Genomic DNA, 25,247 nt, shown 5'->3' with positions numbered 1-25,247 from the left:
ACAATTAATAAAAATAGCAACACGCATCACTCAAAGTGAGTGACAGCCCACAGATGAGCGGTAATCAATCACTGCACATTTCTACCCTCTTTTCCCTATATCACGGCGCTGGGAATGGGCCCTTCGGAGTACTCAGAAAGAGTCCAAAAGCCTAAACAAGACACGCTACATGAAAAAATTACTCTTTTTGTGACTCGTCAAGTTCAGGCAGGACAGGTCCAGACCAGGAACCCTTCCGAACCACCTGCTCTCTAAAACACTTCCTGAGTGTTGAAATTGTCTTAATATTTACATTTAGTTAGAATTTTTGCCGCTTTAACTCTGTGACTTGATGAGGATTGACTAACGAGAAGTGAACATGTCCTTAACAAACTAAATGGTGTTCATGCAAAATTACACGTCGCTGCAAGCAGGATTCGAACCTGCGCAGGTAAGACCCATTGGATATCGAGTCCAACGCCTTAACCACTCGGGCATCGCAGTTCCATGAGGATGATGTCACTGTTGTCGTATATGAGCAATGCGCTGCTCACGTCAGACCGAGACCTAAAAAATAAAGTAACGGAAGGACGGGGCAGGTAAAAGCAGTGCTCTGTTGCCCTCACTTATTTCGCTTGCTTTCATACAATTAATAAAAATAGCAACACGTATCACTCAAAGTGAGTGAAAGGGCACAGATGAGCAGTAATCAATCACTGCGCATTTATACCCTCTTTTCCCTATATTACGGCGCTGAGACCGGGCCCTCAAGTGTACTCAGAAAGAGTCCAAAAGCCTAAACAAGACACTCTAGACACTCTTTGGAGACAAAGCACTGAACTGGATATTCTCCTACCTCACCAATCGCTCCCAGAAAGTGGCCCTGGGTCCCTTCTCTTCTGGACCAAAAAACCTTTGGTGTGGCGTCCCACAGGGGTCGGCACTCAGCCCCCTGCTGTTCAATGTCTATTTGGCTCGCTTTTCACCCTGATTGCCAAATGGGGGGTCAAGGCAATATCCTATGCGGACGACACTCAATTAGTCTTCCCATATTCAGACACGTCTGAGGCAGCCTTCAGTAAAATCAGGGGCTGTCTTCAAGACGTAGCCAAATGGATGAACACTAACAAGCTCAAAATGAATGCGAGCAAAACGGAGGTGCTATTCTTCGGTAATCTTAAACATCCCCCCCGGATCTGTGGTGGCCAACTGAAATGGGCCCTGCCCCATCTCCCGGAACCCATGCAAAAAATCTCGGAGTAAAATGGGATGAGAACCTATCTTTCCTGCCGCATATTCAACAGCTCACCGCTGGCTGCCTGCATAAACTCAGAAATCTGCGGAAACTTCTGCCCCTGCTACCAGTTGAATGTCGAAAAACGGTTGTTCACGCAACAATCACATCTCGACTCGATTATTCTAATGGCCTCTATCTTGGTCTACCCAAATATGCGGTGCAACGCTTACAGATCGTGCAGAATGCGGCTGCGAGACTGATAAAACGTGTCCCTTTCAGGCATCACATCTCTCCGCATCTGTACGAGCTGCATTGGCTGCCTGTGGCAAGCAGAATTAAGTTCAAAGTGCTGACCCTGGCTTTCAGAGCGCTAAAAGGCACGTGTCCCAATTATTTAAAACTCCGACTCCCGCGCTACCACCAAAAACGAGAGCTACGCTCAAACTCCTTGCCCAAGCTTACTGTTCCTCGCGTGAGGAAAGCTAGACTTGGAGGCAGGTCCTTTTCGGCCGGCACGGCGAAACTTTGGAATTCCCTGCCAACTGCTATCCAATCCGCCATGTCAGAAGCCAGCTTTAGGAAACTCCTAAAAACTTGGCTTTTTATGCAATAACTCGATTCTTTCTCCTGACTTTTCACTCTTGTTGTAGGAATCGCTAGCGCCGGGACACCTCCCCTGAGGTAGCTGTTCGCGCTCTATAAGCTTCTGTATTAATATTATTATTTTACATTAAAAAATTGCTCTTTTCGTGACTCGTCAAGATCAGGCAGGACAGGTCCAGACTACAAACCCTTCCTAGCCACCTGCTCTCTCGGCCGTCGCAGCTCTATGAGTATGACGTTACTGTTGTCGTATACGAGCCATGCGCTGCTCAAGTCAGACCGAGACCTACAAAATAAAGCAACGGAAGGACGGGGCAGCTACCAGCAGTGCCCTGTTGCCCAAACTTATTTTGCATGCTTTGATACAATTAATAAAAATAGCAACACGCATCACTCAAAGTGAGTGACAGGGCACAGATGAGCGGTAATCAATCACTGCGCATTTCTACCCTCTTTTCCCTATATTACGGCGCTGGGAATGGGCCCTTAAGAGTACTCAGAAAGAGTCCAAAAGCCTAAACAAGACACGCTTCATAAAAAAAATTACTCTTTTCCTGACTTGTCTAGATCAGGCAGGACAGGTCCAGACTACAAACCCTTCCTAGCCACCTGCTCTCTAAAACACTTCCTGGGTGTAGAAATTGTCTCAATGTTTACATCTAGTTTGAGTTTTTGCCGTTTAACTCTGTGACTTGATGAGGATTGCATAACGAGAAGTGAACATTTACTTAACTTAACCAAATGGTGTTCATGCAAAATCTCATGACGCTGCAAGCAGGATTTGAACCTAAGCTAGGAAACCCCATTGGATTTCAAGTCCACGCCTTAACCACTCGGCATTCGCAGCTGCGTGAGTATGATGTCACTGTTGTCGTATACGAGCCATGCGCTGCTCACATCAGGCTGACACCTAAAAATTAAAGTAACAGAAGGACGGGGCACGTACCAGCAGTGCCCTGTCTCCCTCACTTATTTCGCTTGCTTTCATACAATTAATAAAAATAGCAACACGTATCACTTAAAGTGAGTGACAGGGCACAGATGAGCAGTAATCAATCACTGCGCATTTCTACCATCTTTTCCATATATTACGGCGCTGGGACCGGGCCCTTAAGTGTACTCAGAAAGAGTCCAAAAGCCTAAACAAGACACGCTACATAAAAAATATTACTCTTTTCGTGACTCGTCAAGATCAGGCAGGACAGGTCCAGACTACGAACCCTTCCGAACCACCTGCTCTCTAAAACACTTCCTGAGTGTTGAAATTGTCTTAATGTTTACATTTAGTTTGAGTTTTTGCTGTTTAACTCTGTGACTTGATGAGGATTGCGTAACGAGAAGTGAACATTTCCTTAACAAACCAAATGGTGTTCATGCAAAATCGCACAATGCTGCAAGCAGGATTTGAACCTGCGCAGGGTAACCCCATTGGATTTCGAGTCCAACGCCTTAACCACTCGGCCATCGCAGCTCCATGAATATGGTGTCACAGTTGTCGAATATGAGCCAAGCGCTGCTCACGTCAGGCCGGGACCTAAAAAATAAAGTAACATAAGGACGGGGCAGGAACCAGCAGTGCCTTGTTGCCCTCACTTATTTCACATGCTTTCATACAATTAATAAAAATAGCAACAAGTATCACTCAAAGTGAGTGACAAGGCACAGATGAGCGGAAATCAATCACTGCGCGTTTCTACCCTCTTTTCCCTATATTACGGCGGTGGCAACGGGCACTTCAGTGTACTCAGAAAGAGTCCAAAAGCCTAAACAAGACATGCTTCATTAAAAAAAATGACTCTTTTCCTGACTTGTCTAGATCAGGCAGGACCGGTCCAGACTACGAACCCTTCCGAGCGACCTGCTCTCTAAAACACTTCCTGGGTGTGGAAATTGTCTCAATGTTTACATCTAGTTTGAGTTGTTGCCGTTTAACTCTGTGACTTTATGAGGATTGCATAACGAGAAGTGAACATTTACCTAACTAAACCAAATGTTATTCATGCAAAATCTCATGACGCTGCAAGCAGGATTCAAACCTACGCGGGGAAACCTCATTGGATTTCAAGTTCATCACCTTAACCACTCGGCCATTGCAGCTGCATGGGTATGATGTCACTGTTGTCGTATACGATCCATGCACTGCTCACGTCAGGCCGAGACCTAAAAATTTAAAGTTACGGAAATACGGGGCACATACCAGCAGTGCCTTGTCTCCCTCACTTATTTCGCATGCTTTGATACAATTAATAAAAATAGCAACACGCATCACTCAAAGTGAGTGACAGGGCACAGATGAGCGGTAATCAATCACTGCACATTTCTATCCTCTTTTCCCTATATTACGGCGCTGTGAATGGGCCCTTAAGAGTACTCAGAAAGAGTCCAAAAGCCTAAACAAGACACGCTACATAAAAAATTACTCTTTTTGGGACTCGTCAAGATCAGGCAGGACAGGTCCAGACTACGAACCCTTCCGAACCACCTGCTCTCTAAAAACTTCCTGAGTGTTGAAATTGTCTTAATGTTTACATTTAGTTTGAGTTTTTGCTGTTTAACTCTGTGACTTGATGAGGATTGCGCAACGAGAAGTGAACATTTCCTTAACCACTTGGGAGCTAGTAAACAAACCTCCCCAGTGCTGCGCTGTCCATTATCCGGTGCTGAACTGGACGTCCAGCGGTCGCACGCAGCACTGGGGAGGTAGTGCCCGTGACGACCGTTGGCCGACGGCAGCACTTAAGGGGTTAACAAACCAAATGGTGTTCATGCAAAATTGCACGATGCTGCAAGCAGGATTTGAACCTGCGCAGGGAAACCCCATTGGATTTAAGGTCCAACGCCTTAACCACTCGGCCGTCGCAGCTCTATGACTATGATGTTACTGTTGTCGTATACGAGCCATGCGCTGCTCAAGTCAGACCGAGACCTACAAAATAAAGCAATGGAAGGACGGGGCAGCTACCAGCAGTGCCCTGTTGCCCAAACTTATTTTGCATGCTTTGATACAATTAATAAAAATAGCAACACGCATCACTCAAAGTGAGTGACAGGGCACAGATGAGCGGTAATCAATCACTGCGCATTTCTACCCTCTTTTCCCTATATTACGGCGCTGGGAATGGGCCCTTATGAGTACTCAGAAAGAGTCCAAAAGCCTAAACAAGACACGCTTCATAAAAAAAATTACTCTTTTCCTGACTTGTCTAGATCAGGCAGGACAGGTCCAGACTACAAACCCTTCCTAGCCACCTGCTCTCTAAAACACTTCCTGGGTGTAGAAATTGTCTCAATGTTTACATCTAGTTTGAGTTTTTGCCGTTTAACTCTGTGACGTGATGAGGATTGCATAACGAGAAGTGAACATTTACTTAACTAAACCAAATGGTGTTCATGCAAAATCTCATGACGCTGCAAGCAGGATTCGAACCTAAGCTAGGAAACCCCATTGGATTTCAAGTCCACGCCTTAACCACTCGGCATTCGCAGCTGCGTGAGTATGATGTCACTGTTGTCGTATACGAGCCATGCGCTGCTCACATCAGGCCGACACCTAAAAATTAAAGTAACAGAAGGACGGGGCACGTACCAGCAGTGCCCTGTCTCCCTCACTTATTTCGCATGCTTTCATACAATTAATAAAAATAGCAACACGCATCACTCAAAGTGAGTGACAGGGCACAGATGAGCGGTAATCAATCACTGCACATTCCTACCCTCTTTTCCCTATATTACGGTGGTGGGAAATGGCCCTTAAGAGTACTCAGAAAGAGTCCAAAAGCCTAAACAAGACACGCTTCATAAAAAAATAATTACTCTTTTCCTGACTTGTCTAGATCAGGCAGGACAGGTCCAGACTACAAACCCTTCCTACCCACCTGCTCTCTAAAACACTTCCTGGGTGTAGAAATTGTCTCAATGTTTACATTTAGTTTGAGTTTTTGCCGTTTAACTCTGTGACTTGATGAGGATTGCATAACGAGAAGTGAACATTTACTTAACTAAACCAAATGGTGTTCATGCAAAATCTCATGACACTGCAAGCAGGATTCGAACATAAGCGGGGAAACCCCATTGGATCTCAAGTCCAACGCCTTAACTACTCGGCCATCACAGCTGCGAGAGTATGATGTCACTGTTGTCGTATACGAGCCATGCGCTGCTCACATCAGGCCGAGACCTAAAAATTAAAGTAACGGAAGGACGGGGCACGTACCAGCAGTGCCCTGTCTCCCTCACTTATTTCGCATGCTTTCATACAATTAATAAAAATAGCAACACGCATCACTGAAAAGTGAGTGACAGGGCACAGATGAGCGGTAATCAATCACTGCGCATTTCTACCCTCTTTTCCCTATATTACGGCGCTGGGAATGGGCCCTTAAGAGTACTCAGAAAGAGTCCAAAAGCCTAAACAAGACACGCTTCATAAAAAAAATTACTCTTTTCCTGACTTGTCTAGATCAGGCAGGACAGGTCCAGACTACAAACCCTTCCTAGCCACCTGCTCTCTAAAACACTTCCTGGGTGTAGAAATTGTCTCAATGTTTACATCTAGTTTGAGTTTTTGCCGTTTAACTCTGTGACTTGATGAGGATTGCATAACGAGAAGTGAACATTTACTTAACTAAACCAAATGGTGTTCATGCAAAATCTCATGACGCTGCAAGCAGGATTCGAACCTAAGCTAGGAAACCCCATTGGATTTCAAGTCCACGCCTTAACCACTCGGCATTCGCAGCTGCGTGAGTATGATGTCACTGTTGTCGTATACGAGCCATGCGCTGCTCACATCAGGCCGACACCTAAAAATTAAAGTAACAGAAGGACGGGGCACGTACCAGCAGTGCCCTGTCTCCCTCACTTATTTCGCATGCTTTCATACAATTAATAAAAATAGCAACACGCATCACTCAAAGTGAGTGACAGGGCACAGATGAGCGGTAATCAATCACTGCACATTCCTACCCTCTTTTCCCTATATTACGGTGCTGGGAATGGGCCCTTAAGAGTACTCAGAAAGAGTCCAAAAGCCTAAACAAGACACGCTTCATAAAAAAATAATTACTCTTTTCCTGACTTGTCTAGATCAGGCAGGACAGGTCCAGACTACAAACCCTTCCTACCCACCTGCTCTCTAAAACACTTCCTGGGTGTAGAAATTGTCTCAATGTTTACATTTAGTTTGAGTTTTTGCCGTTTAACTCTGTGACTTGATGAGGATTGCATAACGAGAAGTGAACATTTACTTACCTAAACCAAATGGTGTTCATGCAAAATCTCATGACACTGCAAGCAGGATTCGAACATAAGCGGGGAAACCCCATCGGATCCCAAGTCCAACGCCTTAACTACTCGGCAATCACAGCTGCGAGAGTATGATGTCACTGTTGTCGTATATGAGCCATGCGCTGCTCACATCAGGCCGAGACCTAAAAATTAAAGTAACGGAAGGACGGGGCACGTACCAGCAGTGCCCTGTCTCCCTCACTTATTTCGCATGCTTTCATACAATTAATAAAAATAGCAACACGCATCACTCAAAGTGAGTGACAGGGCACAGATGAGCGGTAATCAATAACTGCACATTTCTACCCTCTTTTCCCTATATTACGGTGCTGGGAATGGGCCCTTAAGAGTACTCAGAAAGAGTCCAAAAGCCTAAACAAGACACGCTACATAAAAAATTACTCTTTTTGGGACTCGTCAAGATCAGGCAGGACAGGTCCAGACTACGAACCCTTCCGAACCACCTGCTCTCTAAAAACTTCCTGAGTGTTGAAATTGTCTTAATGTTTACATTTAGTTTGAGTTTTTGCTGTTTAACTCTGTGACTTGATGAGGATTGCGCAACGAGAAGTGAACATTTCCTTAACAAACCAAATGGTGTTCATGCAAAATTGCACGATGCTGCAAGCAGGATTCTAACCTGCGCAGGGAAACCCCATTGGATTTCAGGTCCAACGCCTTAACCACTCGGCCGTCACAGCTCCATGAGCATGATGACAGTGTTGTCGTATACGAGCCATGCGCTGCTCGAGTCAGACCGAGACCTAAAAAATAAAGCAACGGAAGGACGGGGCAGGTACCAGCAGTGCCCTGTTGCCCTCACTTATTTCACATGCTTTGATACAATTAATAAAAATAGCAACACGCAATACTCAAAGTGAGTGACAGGGCACAGATGAGAGGTAATCAATCACTGCACATTTCTACCCTCTTTTCCCTATATTACGGTGCTGGGAATGGGCCCTTAAGAGTACTCAGAAAGAGTCCAAAAGCCTAAACAAGACACGCTACATAAAAAATTACTCTTTTTGGGACTCGTCAAGATCAGGCAGGACAGGTCCAGACTAGGGAACCCTTCCGAACCACCTGCTCTCTAAAAACTTCCTGAGTGTTGAAATTGTCTTAATGTTTACATTTAGTTTGAGTTTTTGCTGTTTAACTCTGTGACTTGATGAGGATTGCGCAACGAGAAGTGAACATTTCCTTAACAAACCAAATGGTGTTCATGCAAAATTGCACGATGCTGCAAGCAGGATTCGAACCTGCGCAGGGAAACCCCATTGGATTTAAGGTCCAACGCCTTAACCACTCGGCCGTCGCAGCTCTATGAGTATGATGTTACTGTTGTCGTATACGAGCCATGCGCTGCTCAAGTCAGACCGAGACATACAAAATAAAGCAACGGAAGGACGGGGCAGCTACCAGCAGTGCCCTGTTGCCCAAACTTATTTTGCATGCTTTGATACAATTAATAAAAATAGCAACACGCATCACTCAAAGTGAGTGACAGGGCACAGATGAGCGGTAATCAATCACTGCGCATTTCTACCCTCTTTTCCCTATATTACGGCGCTGGGAATGGGCCCTTAAGAGTACTCAGAAAGAGTCCAAAAGCCTAAACAAGACACGCTTCATAAAAAAAATTACTCTTTTCCTGACTTGTCTAGATCAGGCAGGACAGGTCCAGACTACAAACCCTTCCTAGCCACCTGCTCTCTAAAACACTTCCTGGTTGTAGAAATTGTCTCAATGTTTACATCTAGTTTGAGTTTTTGCCGTTTAACTCTGTGACTTGATGAGGATTGCATAACGAGAAGTGAACATTTACTTAACTAAACCAAATGGTGTTCATGCAAAATCTCATGACGCTGCAAGCAGGATTCGAACCTAAGCTAGGAAACCCCATTGGATTTCAAGTCCACGCCTTAACCACTCGGCATTCGCAGCTGCGTGAGTATGATGTCACTGTTGTCGTATACGAGCCATGCGCTGCTCACATCAGGCCGACACCTAAAAATTAAAGTAACAGAAGGACGGGGCACGTACCAGCAGTGCCCTGTCTCCCTCACTTATTTCGCATGCTTTCATACAATTAATAAAAATAGCAACACGCATCACTCAAAGTGAGTGACAGGGCACAGATGAGCGGTAATCAATCACTGCACATTCCTACCCTCTTTTCCCTATATTACGGTGCTGGGAATGGGCCCTTAAGAGTACTCAGAAAGAGTCCAAAAGCCTAAACAAGACACGCTTCATAAAAAAATAATTACTCTTTTCCTGACTTGTCTAGATCAGGCAGGACAGGTCCAGACTACAAACCCTTCCTACCCACCTGCTCTCTAAAACACTTCCTGGGTGTAGAAATTGTCTCAATGTTTACATTTAGTTTGAGTTTTTGCCGTTTAACTCTGTGACTTGATGAGGATTGCATAACGAGAAGTGAACATTTACTTAACTAAACCAAATGGTGTTCATGCAAAATCTAATGACACTGCAAGCAGGATTCGAACATAAGCGGGGAAACCCCATTGGATCTCAAGTCCAACGCCTTAACTACTCGGCAATCACAGCTGCGAGAGTATGATGTCACTGTTGTCGTATACGAGCCATGCGCTGCTCACATCAGGCCGAGACCTAAAAATTAAAGTAACGGAAGGACGGGGCACGTACCAGCAGTGCCCTGTCTCCCTCACTTATTTCGCATGCTTTCATACAATTAATAAAAATAGCAACACGCATCACTCAAAGTGAGTGACAGGGCACAGATGAGCGGTAATCAATAACTGCACATTTCTACCCTCTTTTCCCTATATTACGGTGCTGGGAATGGGCCCTTAAGAGTACTCAGAAAGAGTCCAAAAGCCTAAACAAGACACGCTACATAAAAAATTACTCTTTTTGGGACTCGTCAAGATCAGGCAGGACAGGTCCAGACTACGAACCCTTCCGAACCACCTGCTCTCTAAAAACTTCCTGAGTGTTGAAATTGTCTTAATGTTTACATTTAGTTTGAGTTTTTGCTGTTTAACTCTGTGACTTGATGAGGATTGCGCAACGAGAAGTGAACATTTCCTTAACAAACCAAATGGTGTTCATGCAAAATTGCACGATGCTGCAAGCAGGATTCTAACCTGCGCAGGGAAACCCCATTGGATTTCAGGTCCAACGCCTTAACCACTCGGCCGTCACAGCTCCATGAGCATGATGACAGTGTTGTCGTATACGAGCCATGCGCTGCTCGAGTCAGACCGAGACCTAAAAAATAAAGCAACGGAAGGACGGGGCAGGTACCAGCAGTGCCCTGTTGCCCTCACTTATTTCACATGCTTTGATACAATTATTAAAAATAGCAACACGCATCACTCAAAGTGAGTGACAGGGCACAGATGAGCGGTAATCAATCACTGCACATTTCTACCCTCTTTTCATTATATTACGGTGCTGGGAATGGGCCCTTAAGAGTACTCAGAAAGAGTCCAAAAGCCTAAACAAGACACGCTACATAAAAAATTACTCTTTTTGGGACTCGGCAAGATCAGGCAGGACAGGTCCAGACTAGGGAACCCTTCCGAACCACCTGCTCTCTAAAACACTTCCTGAGTGTTGAAATTGTCTTAATGTTTACATTTAGTTAGAATTTTTGCTGTTTAACTCTGTGACTTGATGAGGATTGACTAACGAGAAGTGAACATTTCCTTAACAAACTAAATGGTGTTCATGCAAAATTACACGTCGCTGCAAGCAGAATTCGAACCTGCGCAGGTAAGACCCATTGGATATCGAGTCCAACGCCTTAACCACTCGGCCATCGCAGTTCCATGAGGATGATGTCACTGTTGTCGTATATGAGCCATGCGCTGCTCACGTCAGACCGAGACCTAAAAAATAAAGTAACGGAAGGACGGGGCAGGTAAAAGCAGTGCTCTGTTGCCCTCACTTATTTCGCTTGCTTTCATACAATTAATAAAAATAGCAACACTGCGCATTTATACCCTCTTTTCCCTATATTCCGGCGCTGGGACCGGGCCCTCAAGTGCACTCAGAAAGAGTCCAAAAGCCTAAACAAGACACTCTACATAAAAAAATTACTCTTTTCGTGACTCGTCTAGATCAGGCAGGACAGGACCAGACTACGAACCCTTCCGAGCCACCTGCTCTCTAAAACACTTCCTGGGTGTGGAAATTGTCTCAATATTTACATCTAGTTTTTGTTTTTGCCGTTTAACTCTGTGACTTGATGAGGATTGCATAACAAGAAGTGAACATTTACTTAACTAGACCAAATGGTATTCATGCAAAATCTCATGACGCTGCAAGCAGGATTCGAACCTACGCGGGGAAACCCCATTGGATTTCAAGTAGAACGCCTTAACCACTCGGCCATTGCAGCTGCATGAGTATTATGTCACTGTTGTCGTATACGAGCCCTGCACTGCTCACGTCAGGCCGAGACCTAAAAATTAAAGTTACGGAAGAACGGGGCACGTACCAGCAGTGCCCTGTCTCCCTCACTTATTTCGCATGCTTTGATGCAATTAATAAAAATAGCAACACGCATCACTCAAAGTGAGTGACAGGGCACAGATGAGCGGTAATCAATCACTGAACATTTCTACCCTCTTTTCTCTATATTACGGCGCTGTGAATGGGCCCTTAAGAGTACTCAGAAAGAGTCCAAAAGCCTAAACAAGACACGCTACATAAAAAAATTACTCTTTTTGGGACTCGTCAAGATCCGGCAGGACAGGACCAGACTACGAACCCTTCCGAACCACCTGCTCTCTAAAAACTTCCTGAGTGTTGAAATTGTCTTAATGTTTACATTCAGTTTGAGTTTTTGCTGTTTAACTCTGTGACTTGATGAGGATTGATTAACGAGAAGTGAACATTTCCTTAACAAACTAAATGGTGTTCATGCAAAATCGCACGATGCTGTGAGCAGGATTGGAACTTGCGCAGGGAAACCCCATTGGATTTCAGGTCCAACGCCTTAACCACTCAGCCGTCGCAGCTCCACGAGTATGATGTCACTGTTGTCGTATACGAGCCATGCGCTGCTCAAGTCAGACCGAGACCTAAAAAATAAAGCAACGGAAGGACGGGGCAGGTACCAGCAGTGCCCTGTTGCCCTCACTTATTTCGCATGCTTTGATACAATTAATAAAAATAGCAACACGCATCACTCAAAGTGAGTGACAGCCCACAGATGAGCGGTAATCAATCACTGCACATTTCTACCCTCTTTTCCCTATATCACTGCGCTGGGAATGGGCCCTTCGGAGTACTCAGAAAGAGTCCAAAAGCCTAAACAAGACACGCTACATGAAAAAATTACTCTTTTTGTGACTCGTCAAGTTCAGGCAGGACAGGTCCAGACCAGGAACCCTTCCGAACCACCTGCTCTCTAAAACACTTCCTGAGTGTTGAAATTGTCTTAATATTTACATTTAGTTAGAATTTTTGCCGCTTTAACTCTGTGACTTGATGAGGATTGACTAACGAGAAGTGAACATGTCCTTAACAAACTAAATGGTGTTCATGCAAAATTACAAGTCGCTGCAAGCAGGATTCGAACCTGCGCAGGTAAGACCCATTGGATATCGAGTCCAACGCCTTAACCACTCGGGCATCGCAGTTCCATGAGGATGATGTCACTGTTGTCGTATATGAGCAATGCGCTGCTCACGTCAGACCGAGACCTAAAAAATAAAGTAACGGAAGGACGGGGCAGGTAAAAGCAGTGCTCTGTTGCCCTCACTTATTTCGCTTGCTTTCATACAATTAATAAAAATAGCAACACGTATCACTCAAAGTGAGTGAAAGGGCACAGATGAGCAGTAATCAATCACTGCGCATTTATACCCTCTTTTCCCTATATTACGGCGCTGAGACCGGGCCCTCAAGTGTACTCAGAAAGAGTCCAAAAGCCTAAACAAGACACTCTAGACACTCTTTGGAGACAAAGCACTGAACTGGATATTCTCCTACCTCACCAATCGCTCCCAGAAAGTGGCCCTGGGTCCCTTCTCTTCTGGACCAAAAAACCTTTGGTGTGGCGTCCCACAGGGGTCGGCACTCAGCCCCCTGCTGTTCAATGTCTATTTGGCTCGCTTTTCACCCTGATTGCCAAATGGGGGGTCAAGGCAATATCCTATGCGGACGACACTCAATTAGTCTTCCCATATTCAGACACGTCTGAGGCAGCCTTCAGTAAAATCAGGGGCTGTCTTCAAGACGTAGCCAAATGGATGAACACTAACAAGCTCAAAATGAATGCGAGCAAAACGGAGGTGCTATTCTTCGGTAATCTTAAACATCCCCCCCGGATCTGTGGTGGCCAACTGAAATGGGCCCTGCCCCATCTCCCGGAACCCATGCAAAAAATCTCGGAGTAAAATGGGATGAGAACCTATCTTTCCTGCCGCATATTCAACAGCTCACCGCTGGCTGCCTGCATAAACTCAGAAATCTGCGGAAACTTCTGCCCCTGCTACCAGTTGAATGTCGAAAAACGGTTGTTCACGCAACAATCACATCTCGACTCGATTATTCTAATGGCCTCTATCTTGGTCTACCCAAATATGCGGTGCAACGCTTACAGATCGTGCAGAATGCGGCTGCGAGACTGATAAAACGTGTCCCTTTCAGGCATCACATCTCTCCGCATCTGTACGAGCTGCATTGGCTGCCTGTGGCAAGCAGAATTAAGTTCAAAGTGCTGACCCTGGCTTTCAGAGCGCTAAAAGGCACGTGTCCCAATTATTTAAAACTCCGACTCCCGCGCTACCACCAAAAACGAGAGCTACGCTCAAACTCCTTGCCCAAGCTTACTGTTCCTCGCGTGAGGAAAGCTAGACTTGGAGGCAGGTCCTTTTCGGCCGGCACGGCGAAACTTTGGAATTCCCTGCCAACTGCTATCCAATCCGCCATGTCAGAAGCCAGCTTTAGGAAACTCCTAAAAACTTGGCTTTTTATGCAATAACTCGATTCTTTCTCCTGACTTTTCACTCTTGTTGTAGGAATCGCTAGCGCCGGGACACCTCCCCTGAGGTAGCTGTTCGCGCTCTATAAGCTTCTGTATTAATATTATTATTTTACATTAAAAAATTGCTCTTTTCGTGACTCGTCAAGATCAGGCAGGACAGGTCCAGACTACAAACCCTTCCTAGCCACCTGCTCTCTCGGCCGTCGCAGCTCTATGAGTATGACGTTACTGTTGTCGTATACGAGCCATGCGCTGCTCAAGTCAGACCGAGACCTACAAAATAAAGCAACGGAAGGACGGGGCAGCTACCAGCAGTGCCCTGTTGCCCAAACTTATTTTGCATGCTTTGATACAATTAATAAAAATAGCAACACGCATCACTCAAAGTGAGTGACAGGGCACAGATGAGCGGTAATCAATCACTGCGCATTTCTACCCTCTTTTCCCTATATTACGGCGCTGGGAATGGGCCCTTAAGAGTACTCAGAAAGAGTCCAAAAGCCTAAACAAGACACGCTTCATAAAAAAAATTACTCTTTTCCTGACTTGTCTAGATCAGGCAGGACAGGTCCAGACTACAAACCCTTCCTAGCCACCTGCTCTCTAAAACACTTCCTGGGTGTAGAAATTGTCTCAATGTTTACATCTAGTTTGAGTTTTTGCCGTTTAACTCTGTGACTTGATGAGGATTGCATAACGAGAAGTGAACATTTACTTAACTTAACCAAATGGTGTTCATGCAAAATCTCATGACGCTGCAAGCAGGATTTGAACCTAAGCTAGGAAACCCCATTGGATTTCAAGTCCACGCCTTAACCACTCGGCATTCGCAGCTGCGTGAGTATGATGTCACTGTTGTCGTATACGAGCCATGCGCTGCTCACATCAGGCTGACACCTAAAAATTAAAGTAACAGAAGGACGGGGCACGTACCAGCAGTGCCCTGTCTCCCTCACTTATTTCGCTTGCTTTCATACAATTAATAAAAATAGCAACACGTATCACTTAAAGTGAGTGACAGGGCACAGATGAGCAGTAATCAATCACTGCGCATTTCTACCATCTTTTCCATATATTACGGCGCTGGGACCGGGCCCTTAAGTGTACTCAGAAAGAGTCCAAAAGCCTAAACAAGACACGCTACATAAAAAATATTACTCTTTTCGTGACTCGTCAAGATCAGGCAGGACAGGTCCAGACTACGAACCCTTCCGAACCACCTGCTCTCTAAAACACTTCCTGAGTGTTGAAATTGTCTTAATGTTTACATTTAGTTTGAGTTTTTGCTGTTTAACTCTGTGACTTGATGAGGATTGCGTAACGAGAAGTGAACATTTCCTTAACAAACCAAATGGTGTTCATGCAAAATCGCACAATGCTGCAAGCAGGATTTGAACCTGCGCAGGGTAACCCCATTGGATTTCGAGTCCAACGCCTTAACCACTCGGCCATCGCAGCTCCATGAATATGGTGTCACAGTTGTCGAATATGAGCCAAGCGCTGCTCACGTCAGGCCGGGACCTAAAAAATAAAGTAACATAAGGACGGGGCAGGAACCAGCAGTGCCTTGTTGCCCTCACTTATTTCACATGCTTTCATACAATTAATAAAAATAGCAACAAGTATCACTCAAAGTGAGTGACAAGGCACAGATGAGCGGAAATCAATCACTGCGCGTTTCTACCCTCTTTTCCCTATATTACGGCGGTGGCAACGGGCACTTCAGTGTACTCAGAAAGAGTCCAAAAGCCTAAACAAGACATGCTTCATTAAAAAAAATGACTCTTTTCCTGACTTGTCTAGATCAGGCAGGACCGGTCCAGACTACAAACCCTTCCGAGCGACCTGCTCTCTAAAACACTTCCTGGGTGTGGAAATTGTCTCAATGTTTACATCTAGTTTGAGTTGTTGCCGTTTAACTCTGTGACTTTATGAGGATTGCATAACGAGAAGTGAACATTTACCTAACTAAACCAAATGTTATTCATGCAAAATCTCATGACGCTGCAAGCAGGATTCAAACCTACGCGGGGAAACCTCATTGGATTTCAAGTTCATCACCTTAACCACTCGGCCATTGCAGCTGCATGGGTATGATGTCACTGTTGTCGTATACGATCCATGCACTGCTCACGTCAGGCCGAGACCTAAAAATTTAAAGTTACGGAAATACGGGGCACATACCAGCAGTGCCTTGTCTCCCTCACTTATTTCGCATGCTTTGATACAATTAATAAAAATAGCAACACGCATCACTCAAAGTGAGTGACAGGGCACAGATGAGCGGTAATCAATCACTGCACATTTCTATCCTCTTTTCCCTATATTACGGCGCTGTGAATGGGCCCTTAAGATTACTCAGAAAGAGTCCAAAAGCCTAAACAAGACACGCTACATAAAAAATTACTCTTTTTGGGACTCGTCAAGATCAGGCAGGACAGGTCCAGACTACGAACCCTTCCGAACCACCTGCTCTCTAAAAACTTCCTGAGTGTTGAAATTGTCTTAATGTTTACATTTAGTTTGAGTTTTTGCTGTTTAACTCTGTGACTTGATGAGGATTGCGCAACGAGAAGTGAACATTTCCTTAACCACTTGAGAGCTAGTAAACAAACCTCCCCAGTGCTGCGCTGTCCATTATCCGGTGCTGAACTGGACGTCCAGCGGTCGCACGCAGCACTGGGGAGGTAGTGCCCGTGACGACCGTTGGCCGACGGCAGCACTTAAGGGGTTAACAAACCAAATGGTGTTCATGCAAAATTGCACGATGCTGCAAGCAGGATTTGAACCTGCGCAGGGAAACCCCATTGGATTTAAGGTTCAACGCCTTAACCACTCGGCCGTCGCAGCTCTATGACTATGATGTTACTGTTGTCGTATACGAGCCATGCGCTGCTCAAGTCAGACCGAGACCTACAAAATAAAGCAATGGAAGGACGGGGCAGCTACCAGCAGTGCCCTGTTGCCCAAACTTATTTTGCATGCTTTGATACAATTAATAAAAATAGCAACACGCATCACTCAAAGTGAGTGACAGGGCACAGATGAGCGGTAATCAATCACTGCGCATTTCTACCCTCTTTTCCCTATATTACGGCGCTGGGAATGGGCCCTTATGAGTACTCAGAAAGAGTCCAAAAGCCTAAACAAGACACGCTTCATAAAAAAAATTACTCTTTTCCTGACTTGTCTAGATCAGGCAGGACAGGTCCAGACTACAAACCCTTCCTAGCCACCTGCTCTCTAAAACACTTCCTGGGTGTAGAAATTGTCTCAATGTTTACATCTAGTTTGAGTTTTTGCCGTTTAACTCTGTGACTTGATGAGGATTGCATAACGAGAAGTGAACATTTACTTAACTAAACCAAATGGTGTTCATGCAAAATCTCATGACGCTGCAAGCAGGATTCGAACCTAAGCTAGGAAACCCCATTGGATTTCAAGTCCACGCCTTAACCACTCGGCATTCGCAGCTGCGTGAGTATGATGTCACTGTTGTCGTATACGAGCCATGCGCTGCTCACATCAGGCCGACACCTAAAAATTAAAGTAACAGAAGGACGGGGCACGTACCAGCAGTGCCCTGTCTCCCTCACTTATTTCGCATGCTTTCATACAATTAATAAAAATAGCAACACGCATCACTCAAAGTGAGTGACAGGGCACAGATGAGCGGTAATCAATCACTGCACATTCCTACCCTCTTTTCCCTATATTACGGTGCTGGGAATGGGCCCTTAAGAGTACTCAGAAAGAGTCCAAAAGCCTAAACAAGACACGCTTCATAAAAAAATAATTACTCTTTTCCTGACTTGTCTAGATCAGGCAGGACAGGTCCAGACTACAAACCCTTCCTACCCACCTGCTCTCTAAAACACTTCCTGGGTGTAGAAATTGTCTCAATGTTTACATTTAGTTTGAGTTTTTGCCGTTTAACTCTGTGACTTGATGAGGATTGCATAACGAGAAGTGAACATTTACTTAACTAAACCAAATGGTGTTCATGCAAAATCTCATGACACTGCAAGCAGGATTCGAACATAAGCGGGGAAACCCCATTGGATCTCAAGTCCAACGCCTTAACTACTCGGCCATCACAGCTGCGAGAGTATGATGTCACTGTTGTCGTATACGAGCCATGCGCTGCTCACATCAGGCCGAGACCTAAAAATTAAAGTAACGGAAGGACGGGGCACGTACCAGCAGTGCCCTGTCTCCCTCACTTATTTCGCATGCTTTCATACAATTAATAAAAATAGCAACACGCATCACTGAAAAGTGAGTGACAGGGCACAGATGAGCGGTAATCAATCACTGCGCATTTCTACCCTCTTTTCCCTATATTACGGCGCTGGGAATGGGCCCTTAAGAGTACTCAGAAAGAGTCCAAAAGCCTAAACAAGACACGCTTCATAAAAAAAATTACTCTTTTCCTGACTTGTCTAGATCAGGCAGGACAGGTCCAGACTACAAACCCTTCCTAGCCACCTGCTCTCTAAAACACTTCCTGGGTGTAGAAATTGTCTCAATGTTTACATCTAGTTTGAGTTTTTGCCGTTTAACTCTGTGACTTGATGAGGATTGCATAACGAGAAGTGAACATTTACTTAACTAAACCAAATGGTGTTCATGCAAAATCTCATGACGCTGCAAGCAGGATTCGAACCTAAGCTAGGAAACCCCATTGGATTTCAAGTCCACGCCTTAACCACTCGGCATTCGCAGCTGCGTGAGTATGATGTCACTGTTGTCGTATACGAGCCATGCGCTGCTCACATCAGGCCGACACCTAAAAATTAAAGTAACAGAAGGACGGGGCACGTACCAGCAGTGCCCTGTCTCCCTCACTTATTTCGCATGCTTTCATACAATTAATAAAAATAGCAACACGCATCACTCAAAGTGAGTGACAGGGCACAGATGAGCGGTAATCAATCACTGCACATTCCTACCCTCTTTTCCCTATATTACGGTGCTGGGAATGGGCCCTTAAGAGTACTCAGAAAGAGTCCAAAAGCCTAAACAAGACACGCTTCATAAAAAAATAATTACTCTTTTCCTGACTTGTCTAGATCAGGCAGGACAGGTCCAGACTACAAACCCTTCCTACCCACCTGCTCTCTAAAACACTTCCTGGGTGTAGAAATTGTCTCAATGTTTACATTTAGTTTGAGTTTTTGCCGTTTAACTCTGTGACTTGATGAGGATTGCATAACGAGAAGTGAACATTTACTTACCTAAACCAAATGGTGTTCATGCAAAATCTCATGACACTGCAAGCAGGATTCGAACATAAGCGGGGAAACCCCATCGGATCCCAAGTCCAACGCCTTAACTACTCGGCAATCACAGCTGCGAGAGTATGATGTCACTGTTGTCGTATATGAGCCATGCGCTGCTCACATCAGGCCGAGACCTAAAAATTAAAGTAACGGAAGGACGGGGCACGTACCAGCAGTGCCCTGTCTCCCTCACTTATTTCGCATGCTTTCATACAATTAATAAAAATAGCAACACGCATCACTCAAAGTGAGTGACAGGGCACAGATGAGCGGTAATCAATAACTGCACATTTCTACCCTCTTTTCCCTATATTACGGTGCTGGGAATGGGCCCTTAAGAGTACTCAGAAAGAGTCCAAAAGCCTAAACAAGACACGCTACATAAAAAATTACTCTTTTTGGGACTCGTCAAGATCAGGCAGGACAGGTCCAGACTACGAACCCTTCCGAACCACCTGCTCTCTAAAAACTTCCTGAGTGTTGAAATTGTCTTAATGTTTACATTTAGTTTGAGTTTTTGCTGTTTAACTCTGTGACTTGATGAGGATTGCGCAACGAGAAGTGAACATTTCCTTAACAAACCAAATGGTGTTCATGCAAAATTGCACGATGCTGCAAGCAGGATTCTAACCTGCGCAGGGAAACCCCATTGGATTTCAGGTCCAACGCCTTAACCACTCGGCCGTCACAGCTCCATGAGCATGATGACAGTGTTGTCGTATACGAGCCATGCGCTGCTCGAGTCAGACCGAGACCTAAAAAATAAAGCAACGGAAGGACGGGGCAGGTACCAGCAGTGCCCTGTTGCCCTCACTTATTTCACATGCTTTGATACAATTAATAAAAATAGCAACACGCAACACTCAAAGTGAGTGACAGGGCACAGATGAGCGGTAATCAATCACTGCACATTTCTACCCTCTTTTCCCTATATTACGGTGCTGGGAATGGGCCCTTAAGAGTACTCAGAAAGAGTCCAAAAGCCTAAACAAGACACGCTACATAAAAAATTACTCTTTTTGGGACTCGTCAAGATCAGGCAGGACAGGTCCAGACTAGGGAACCCTTCCGAACCACCTGCTCTCTAAAAACTTCCTGAGTGTTGAAATTGTCTTAATGTTTACATTTAGTTTGAGTTTTTGCTGTTTAACTCTGTGACTTGATGAGGATTGCGCAACGAGAAGTGAACATTTCCTTAACAAACCAAATGGTGTTCATGCAAAATTGCACGATGCTGCAAGCAGGATTCGAACCTGCGCAGGGAAACCCCATTGGATTTAAGGTCCAACGCCTTAACCACTCGGCCGTCGCAGCTCTATGAGTATGATGTTACTGTTGTCGTATACGAGCCATGCGCTGCTCAAGTCAGACCGAGACATACAAAATAAAGCAACGGAAGGACGGGGCAGCTACCAGCAGTGCCCTGTTGCCCAAACTTATTTTGCATGCTTTGATACAATTAATAAAAATAGCAACACGCATCACTCAAAGTGAGTGACAGGGCACAGATGAGCGGTAATCAATCACTGCGCATTTCTACCCTCTTTTCCCTATATTACGGCGCTGGGAATGGGCCCTTAAGAGTACTCAGAAAGAGTCCAAAAGCCTAAACAAGACACGCTTCATAAAAAAAATTACTCTTTTCCTGACTTGTCTAGATCAGGCAGGACAGGTCCAGACTACAAACCCTTCCTAGCCACCTGCTCTCTAAAACACTTCCTGGTTGTAGAAATTGTCTCAATGTTTACATCTAGTTTGAGTTTTTGCCGTTTAACTCTGTGACTTGATGAGGATTGCATAACGAGAAGTGAACATTTACTTAACTAAACCAAATGGTGTTCATGCAAAATCTCATGACGCTGCAAGCAGGATTCGAACCTAAGCTAGGAAACCCCATTGGATTTCAAGTCCACGCCTTAACCACTCGGCATTCGCAGCTGCGTGAGTATGATGTCACTGTTGTCGTATACGAGCCATGCGCTGCTCACATCAGGCCGACACCTAAAAATTAAAGTAACAGAAGGACGGGGCACGTACCAGCAGTGCCCTGTCTCCCTCACTTATTTCGCATGCTTTCATACAATTAATAAAAATAGCAACACGCATCACTCAAAGTGAGTGACAGGGCACAGATGAGCGGTAATCAATCACTGCACATTCCTACCCTCTTTTCCCTATATTACGGTGCTGGGAATGGGCCCTTAAGAGTACTCAGAAAGAGTCCAAAAGCCTAAACAAGACACGCTTCATAAAAAAATAATTACTCTTTTCCTGACTTGTCTAGATCAGGCAGGACAGGTCCAGACTACAAACCCTTCCTACCCACCTGCTCTCTAAAACACTTCCTGGGTGTAGAAATTGTCTCAATGTTTACATTTAGTTTGAGTTTTTGCCGTTTAACTCTGTGACTTGATGAGGATTGCATAACGAGAAGTGAACATTTACTTAACTAAACCAAATGGTGTTCATGCAAAATCTAATGACACTGCAAGCAGGATTCGAACATAAGCGGGGAAACCCCATTGGATCTCAAGTCCAACGCCTTAACTACTCGGCAATCACAGCTGCGAGAGTATGATGTCACTGTTGTCGTATACGAGCCATGCGCTGCTCACATCAGGCCGAGACCTAAAAATTAAAGTAACGGAAGGACGGGGCACGTACCAGCAGTGCCCTGTCTCCCTCACTTATTTCGCATGCTTTCATACAATTAATAAAAATAGCAACACGCATCACTCAAAGTGAGTGACAGGGCACAGATGAGCGGTAATCAATAACTGCACATTTCTACCCTCTTTTCCCTATATTACGGTGCTGGGAATGGGCCCTTAAGAGTACTCAGAAAGAGTCCAAAAGCCTAAACAAGACACGCTACATAAAAAATTACTCTTTTTGGGACTCGTCAAGATCAGGCAGGACAGGTCCAGACTACGAACCCTTCCGAACCACCTGCTCTCTAAAAACTTCCTGAGTGTTGAAATTGTCTTAATGTTTACATTTAGTTTGAGTTTTTGCTGTTTAACTCTGTGACTTGATGAGGATTGCGCAACGAGAAGTGAACATTTCCATAACAAACCAAATGGTGTTCATGCAAAATTGCACGATGCTGCAAGCAGGATTCTAACCTGCGCAGGGAAACCCCATTGGATTTCAGGTCCAACGCCTTAACCACTCGGCCGTCACAGCTCCATGAGCATGATGACAGTGTTGTCGTATACGAGCCATGCGCTGCTCGAGTCAGACCGAGACCTAAAAAATAAAGCAACGGAAGGACGGGGCAGGTACCAGCAGTGCCCTGTTGCCCTCACTTATTTCACATGCTTTGATACAATTATTAAAAATAGCAACACGCATCACTCAAATTGAGTGACAGGGCACAGATGAGCGGTAATCAATCACTGCACATTTCTACCCTCTTTTCATTATATTACGGTGCTGGGAATGGGCCCTTAAGAGTACTCAGAAAGAGTCCAAAAGCCTAAACAAGACACGCTACATAAAAAATTACTCTTTTTGGGACTCGGCAAGATCAGGCAGGACAGGTCCAGACTAGGGAACCCTTCCGAACCACCTGCTCTCTAAAAACCTCCTGAGTGTTGAAATTGTCTTAATGTTTACATTTAGTTTGAGTTTTTGCTGTTTAACTCTGTGACTTGATGAGGATTGCGCAACGAGAAGTGAACATTTCCTTAACAAACCAAATGGTGTTCATGCAAAATTGCACGATGCTGCAAGCAGGATTCGAACCTGCGCAGGGAAACCCCATTGGATTTAAGGTCCAACGCCTTAACCACTCGGCCGTCACAGCTCTATGAGTATGATGTTACTGTTGTCGTATACGAGCCATGCGCTGCTCAAGTCAGACCGAGACCTACAAAATAAAGCAACGGAAGGACGGGGCAGCTACCAGCAGTGCCCTGTTGCCCAAACTTATTTTGCATGCTTTGATACAATTAATAAAAATAGCAACACGCATCACTCAAAGTGAGTGACAGGGCACAGATGAGCGGTAATCAATCACTGCGCATTTCTACCCTCTTTTCCCTATATTACGGCGCTGGGAATGGGCCCTTAAGAGTACTCAGAAAGAGTCCAAAAGCCTAAACAAGACACGCTTCATAAAAAAAATTACTCTTTTCCTGACTTGTCTAGATCAGGCAGGACAGGTCCAGACTACAAACCCTTCCTAGCCACCTGCTCTCTAAAACACTTCCTGGGTGTAGAAATTGTCTCAATGTTTACATCTAGTTTGAGTTTTTGCCGTTTAACTCTGTGACTTGATGAGGAATGCATAACGAGAAGTGAACATTTACTTAACTAAACCAAATGGTGTTCATGCAAAATCTCATGACGCTGCAAGCAGGATTCGAACCTAAGCTAGGAAACCCCATTGGATTTCAAGTCCACGCCTTAACCACTCGGCATTCGCAGCTGCGTGAGTATGATGTCACTGTTGTCGTATACGAGCCATGCGCTGCTCACATCAGGCCGACACCTAAAAATTAAAGTAACAGAAGGACGGGGCACGTACCAGCAGTGCCCTGTCTCCCTCACTTATTTCGCATGCTTTCATACAATTAATAAAAATAGCAACACGCATCACTCAAAGTGAGTGACAGGGCACAGATGAGCGGTAATCAATCACTGCACATTCCTACCCTCTTTTCCCTATATTACGGTGCTGGGAATGGGCCCTTAAGAGTACTCAGAAAGAGTCCAAAAGCCTAAACAAGACACGCTTCATAAAAAAATAATTACTCTTTTCCTGACTTGTCTAGATCAGGCAGGACAGGTCCAGACTACAAACCCTTCCTACCCACCTGCTCTCTAAAACACTTCCTGGGTGTAGAAATTGTCTCAATGTTTACATTTAGTTTGAGTTTTTGCCGTTTAACTCTGTGACTTGATGAGGATTGCATAACGAGAAGTGAACATTTACTTAACTAAACCAAATGGTGTTCATGCAAAATCTCATGACACTGCAAGCAGGATTCGAACATAAGCGGGGAAACCCCATTGGATCTCAAGTCCAACGCCTTAACTACTCGGCCATCACAGCTGCGAGAGTATGATGTCACTGTTGTCGTATACGAGCCATGCGCTGCTCACATCAGGCCGAGACCTAAAAATTAAAGTAACGGAAGGACGGGGCACGTACCAGCAGTGCCCTGTCTCCCTCACTTATTTCGCATGCTTTCATACAATTAATAAAAATAGCAACACGCATCACTCAAAGTGAGTGACAGGGCACAGATGAGCGGTAATCAATCACTGCACATTTCTACCCTCTTTTCCCTATATTACGGCGCTGTGAATGGGCCCTTAAGAGTACTCAGAAAGAGTCCAAAAGCCTAAACAAGACACGCTACATGAAAAAATTACTCTTTTTGTGACTCGTCAAGATCAGGCAGGACAGGTCCAGACTACGAACCCTTAAGAACCACCTGCTCTCTAAAACACTTCCTGAGTGTTGAAACTGTCTTAATGTTTACATTTAGTTTGAATTTTTGCTGTTTAACTCGGTGACTTGATGAGGATTGCGTAACGAGGAGTGAACATTTCCTTAACAAACCAAATGGTGTTCATGCAAAATTGTACGATGCTGCAAGCAGGATTTGAACCTGTGCAGGGAAACCCCATTGAATTTCGAGTCCAATGCCTTAACCGCTCGGCCATTGCAGCTCCATGAGTATGATGTCACTGTTGTCGTATATGAGCCATGCGCTGCTCACGTCAGGCCGAGACCTAAAAAATAAAGTAACATAAGGATGGGGCAGGAACCAGCAGTGCCCTGTTGCCCTCACTTATTTCACATGCTTTCATACAATTAATAAAAATAGCAACACGTATCACTCAAAGTGAGTGACAGGGC

At 44.9% G+C, this 25,247-nt stretch overlaps 16 non-coding genes across 16 annotated transcripts; all 16 read right to left on the bottom strand.

Moving 5' to 3' along the window:
- Window positions 1-401: 401 nt before the first annotated feature.
- Window positions 402-483, bottom strand: TRNAS-CGA (transfer RNA serine (anticodon CGA)). Its single transcript has one exon. It is a non-coding gene; the product is annotated as a tRNA-Ser (tRNA).
- A 2,725-nt stretch (window positions 484-3,208) lies between these two features.
- Window positions 3,209-3,290, bottom strand: TRNAS-CGA (transfer RNA serine (anticodon CGA)). The gene has a single exon. It is a non-coding gene; the product is annotated as a tRNA-Ser (tRNA).
- Window positions 3,291-3,834: 544 nt separating this feature from the next.
- Window positions 3,835-3,916, bottom strand: TRNAS-UGA (transfer RNA serine (anticodon UGA)). The gene has a single exon. It is a non-coding gene; the product is annotated as a tRNA-Ser (tRNA).
- Window positions 3,917-5,851: 1,935 nt separating this feature from the next.
- On the bottom strand, window positions 5,852-5,933 carry TRNAS-UGA (transfer RNA serine (anticodon UGA)). Its single transcript has one exon. It is a non-coding gene; the product is annotated as a tRNA-Ser (tRNA).
- Window positions 5,934-7,724: 1,791 nt separating this feature from the next.
- Window positions 7,725-7,806, bottom strand: TRNAS-UGA (transfer RNA serine (anticodon UGA)). Its single transcript has one exon. It is a non-coding gene; the product is annotated as a tRNA-Ser (tRNA).
- Window positions 7,807-10,218: 2,412 nt separating this feature from the next.
- On the bottom strand, window positions 10,219-10,300 carry TRNAS-UGA (transfer RNA serine (anticodon UGA)). The gene has a single exon. It is a non-coding gene; the product is annotated as a tRNA-Ser (tRNA).
- A 541-nt stretch (window positions 10,301-10,841) lies between these two features.
- TRNAS-CGA (transfer RNA serine (anticodon CGA)) lies at window positions 10,842-10,923 on the bottom strand. The gene has a single exon. It is a non-coding gene; the product is annotated as a tRNA-Ser (tRNA).
- A 493-nt stretch (window positions 10,924-11,416) lies between these two features.
- TRNAS-UGA (transfer RNA serine (anticodon UGA)) lies at window positions 11,417-11,498 on the bottom strand. Its single transcript has one exon. It is a non-coding gene; the product is annotated as a tRNA-Ser (tRNA).
- A 1,164-nt stretch (window positions 11,499-12,662) lies between these two features.
- On the bottom strand, window positions 12,663-12,744 carry TRNAS-CGA (transfer RNA serine (anticodon CGA)). Its single transcript has one exon. It is a non-coding gene; the product is annotated as a tRNA-Ser (tRNA).
- A 2,725-nt stretch (window positions 12,745-15,469) lies between these two features.
- On the bottom strand, window positions 15,470-15,551 carry TRNAS-CGA (transfer RNA serine (anticodon CGA)). The gene has a single exon. It is a non-coding gene; the product is annotated as a tRNA-Ser (tRNA).
- A 544-nt stretch (window positions 15,552-16,095) lies between these two features.
- TRNAS-UGA (transfer RNA serine (anticodon UGA)) lies at window positions 16,096-16,177 on the bottom strand. Its single transcript has one exon. It is a non-coding gene; the product is annotated as a tRNA-Ser (tRNA).
- Window positions 16,178-18,112: 1,935 nt separating this feature from the next.
- On the bottom strand, window positions 18,113-18,194 carry TRNAS-UGA (transfer RNA serine (anticodon UGA)). Its single transcript has one exon. It is a non-coding gene; the product is annotated as a tRNA-Ser (tRNA).
- A 1,791-nt stretch (window positions 18,195-19,985) lies between these two features.
- TRNAS-UGA (transfer RNA serine (anticodon UGA)) lies at window positions 19,986-20,067 on the bottom strand. The gene has a single exon. It is a non-coding gene; the product is annotated as a tRNA-Ser (tRNA).
- Window positions 20,068-22,479: 2,412 nt separating this feature from the next.
- On the bottom strand, window positions 22,480-22,561 carry TRNAS-UGA (transfer RNA serine (anticodon UGA)). The gene has a single exon. It is a non-coding gene; the product is annotated as a tRNA-Ser (tRNA).
- A 1,791-nt stretch (window positions 22,562-24,352) lies between these two features.
- On the bottom strand, window positions 24,353-24,434 carry TRNAS-UGA (transfer RNA serine (anticodon UGA)). Its single transcript has one exon. It is a non-coding gene; the product is annotated as a tRNA-Ser (tRNA).
- A 541-nt stretch (window positions 24,435-24,975) lies between these two features.
- On the bottom strand, window positions 24,976-25,057 carry TRNAS-CGA (transfer RNA serine (anticodon CGA)). Its single transcript has one exon. It is a non-coding gene; the product is annotated as a tRNA-Ser (tRNA).
- Between the last annotated feature and the right edge of the window lie 190 nt (window positions 25,058-25,247).

This window comes from Lissotriton helveticus, chromosome 11 (assembly GCF_964261635.1).
Source record: "Lissotriton helveticus chromosome 11, aLisHel1.1, whole genome shotgun sequence".
NCBI classification, from domain to species: Eukaryota; Metazoa; Chordata; class Amphibia; order Caudata; family Salamandridae; genus Lissotriton; species Lissotriton helveticus.
The sequence above is the reverse complement of the archived record's forward strand: the minus strand, read 5'-3'. Positions and strand labels throughout refer to the sequence as shown.